Below are 3,348 nucleotides of genomic sequence, written 5' to 3' on the forward strand. Positions count from 1 at the left end.
CCCGTTTTTACCGTGGCGTCGCGGTTCACCACGGCAGGCGGGTCGGTCTCCTCCGCATAAAAAGGGGGACCCCCGCTTTTTGTTCCACGAAATCGCACAAGCTTTTTTCGCATCCACGGTTTGCCACCGCACACCAAAATGCCGATCCGGCTGCCTACTTTAGCCAACAGGTGGAGCCAGGCGCGCCGTACTTGCGCGGCACTTCCCACGTCCACCGAAGTCGGTGCCAAGGACCACTTTCGGCGCCGGAGCCGCGTACGAGCCTACTCGAGGCGGAAGAACGAAGCCAGCAAGGGCCTGGCCGCAAGTGCGTTCAATTGTCGGGACGTCCAAGTCCCTCGTTCTTCCGTGCTTCCTCTTTCGGCAAGTCGTTGCGGCACCTTCCCAAAGCGCGCAGACCCGCTAATCGCGACGAGCGCGACGTGGCCGTGCCGCCTTTCCCTCGGCAGCAAGCAAAACGCCTGGCAACGTCGACGCTCCCCTAACCGCGATCTCGCACCGTGTTTCGTGTGGCGAATTCAAAAGCCGGCCGGCGCTGCTGCAACCATTACGGTCGGTACGCATACGCCGCGGAGGGCGGGACGGTCATCGGAGCGTGCGGTTCCTCCATCGAGTACTGCGCACCTCGGCCGTCGCATCGCCGTGCCATGACCGGCCGCGCGTCAACGCGAACCGGTGCCAGCGAGATCCCTCGCCTGCAAGAACCGACCGGCAGCCTCCGTCACCCGAGGACGCGGAGGCGCTTGCCGCGGACGGCGGGACGGTATGCACTGGTGCACAGCGGACCCGTCACATCGCCAGTTCCTTGACCGACCGCCGACGCTTGTGCCGTTCCTCTCGTACTTGGCAGTCGCCGCGCGATTGTCGGGTCTCGTTCTTGCACGCTCGAACGGTCGGGAGGGCACTCGGCTGGCGTTTCGGGAACGCGCAGCCTCGCCTTCTACCGACGTAACCACGACTCGCCGTTCGCGCTCCGCCGCTCCTGTTTACAGTACTAGGCGGTCCCGCAGCGGTCGGGTCGCGCATTTCGAGCGCTTCGAGCCACGGTGCAGTGGCGGGTCGAAAGCCGACCTATGAGTGCGTTGCGCCGTTTGTACCCGCGTCCGCCACCTGGCCGACCGTCCAAGGTCGCGGTGTTGGCGTCCGCTGGGCGCAACAATTTGTCACGGGGTGCCGCTCCACATTCAGGCAGCCCCGTGGGGAAAAGCCGACCCCGCGTCCAAACGGGGTCAGCGGCAGAAAGTGTCGGGCGCAGACGCAGCTGAGGCGCTCACCCTTCACAATCCGTTAATGATCCTTCCGCAGGTTCACCTACGGAAACCTTGTTACGACTTTTACTTCCTCTAAATGATCAAGTTTGGTCATCTTTCCAACAGACCGGCGCAACCGAAAGGCCGCGCCGGACATCGGTCCGAAGACCTCACTAAATCATTCAATCGGTAGTAGCGACGGGCGGTGTGTACAAAGGGCAGGGACGTAATCAACGCGAGCTTATGACTCGCGCTTACTGGGAATTCCTCGTTCAAGGGGAACAATTGCAAGCCCCTATCCCAATCACGAAAGAAGTTCCACGGGTTACCCAGTCTTTTCAGACAGGGATAAAGACACGCTGCTTCCTTCAGTGTAGCGCGCGTGCGGCCCCGGACATCTAAGGGCATCACAGACCTGTTATTGCTCTGTTTCGTGCGGCTAGGAGCCGCTTGTCCCTCTAAGAAGGTTGTAAGGTGCTGGGAACCCCGCACCTATTTAATAGGCTAGAGTCTCGTTCGTTATCGGAATTAACCAGACAAATCGCTCCACCAACTAAGAACGGCCATGCACCACCATCCACCGAATCAAGAAAGAGCTCTCAATCTGTCAATCCTCCCAGTGTCCGGGCCGGGTAAGTTTTCCCGTGTTGAGTCAAATTAAGCCGCAGGCTCCACTCCTGGTGGTGCCCTTCCGTCAATTCCTTTAAGTTTCAGCTTTGCAACCATACTTCCCCCGGAACCCAAATACTTTGGTTTCCCGGAAGCTGCCCGCCGAGTCATTTGAGTAACTCAGGCGGATCGCTGGTTGGCATCGTTTATGGTCAGAACTAGGGCGGTATCTGATCGCCTTCGAACCTCTGACTTTCGTTCTTGATCAATGAAAACATTCTTGGCAAATGCTTTCGCAGTAGTTCGTCTTGCGACGGTCCAAGAATTTCACCTCTAGCGCCGCAATACGAATGCCCCCGTCCGTCCCTCTTAATCATTACCTCGTATTCCAAAAACCAACAGAACAGAAACGAGGTCTTGTTCTATTATTCCATGCAAGTTTATTCAGGCGACTCGCCTGCGTTGAGCACTCTAATTTTTTCAAAGTAAAAGCACCGGCCATCTCGAGGCACACAATGAAGTGCACCAAGAAAGAACCGGCATGATGTTCAGTCCGAGCCGTCGCATCGGGTAGATGCACTACTCGTCTGGAACTGAGATCCAACTACGAGCTTTTTAACCGCAGCAGCTTTAGTATACGCTATTGGAGCTGGAATTACCGCGGCTGCTGGCACCAGACTTGCCCTCCAATTGATCCTCGTTAAAGGATTTAGAGTGTACTCATTTCAATTACGGGGCCTCAAAAGAGTCCCGTATTGTTATTTTTCGTCACTACCTCCCCGTGCCGGGAGTGGGTAATTTGCGCGCCTGCTGCCTTCCTTGGATGTGGTAGCCGTTTCTCAGGCTCCCTCTCCGGAATCGAACCCTGATTCTCCGTTACCCGTAACAACCATGGTAAGCAAGTAACCTACCATCGAAAGTTGATAAGGCAGACACTTGAAAGAAACGTCGCCGGCTCGTGGCCATGCGATCAGCACAAAGTTATCCAGAGTCACCACACAATACGGGCCGAAACCCGATCGATCTTGGTCTAATAAAAGCACCCGTTACCCAAAGGGCTCCAGGCTCACTGCATGTATTAGCTCTAGAATTGCCACAGTTATCCAAGTAGGAAGAAACGATCTAAGGAACCATAACTGATTTAATGAGCCATTCGCGGTTTCGCCTTATTTCGGCATGTACTTAGACATGCATGGCTTAATCTTTGAGACAAGCATATGATTACTGGCAGGATCAACCAGGTAATCGTTCGACTGCGCGTCCGTCCTCGCCTTCGGCGGGCCGGACGCAGTCTGTGTGCGGCGGAGGCCACCTTCAGGCGCCCCAACACGCTTATTTTGCACTCCGAGATGACGGCGTTCGAGCTCGCTACGGCACAACCTTCCCGAAAGACGAGTGGGAGCCGTGCGGCAAGAAGCACGTTCATGCTCGCTCTTTTTCGTTGCATCGACTCGGTCGCGCCGTGCGGGTTGCCCAAGCCCGCTGCACT

General features: G+C 56.6%; 1 non-coding gene across 1 annotated transcript; it reads right to left on the minus strand.

The window, feature by feature from the left end:
* Positions 1-1,288: 1,288 nt before the first annotated feature.
* On the minus strand, positions 1,289-3,103 carry LOC142794595 (small subunit ribosomal RNA). The gene has a single exon (XR_012892473.1). It is a non-coding gene; the product is annotated as a small subunit ribosomal RNA (ribosomal RNA).
* Positions 3,104-3,348: the final 245 nt, after the last annotated feature.

Source organism: Rhipicephalus microplus, unplaced genomic scaffold (genome assembly GCF_043290135.1).
Source record: "Rhipicephalus microplus isolate Deutch F79 unplaced genomic scaffold, USDA_Rmic scaffold_461, whole genome shotgun sequence".
NCBI classification, from domain to species: Eukaryota; Metazoa; Arthropoda; class Arachnida; order Ixodida; family Ixodidae; genus Rhipicephalus; species Rhipicephalus microplus.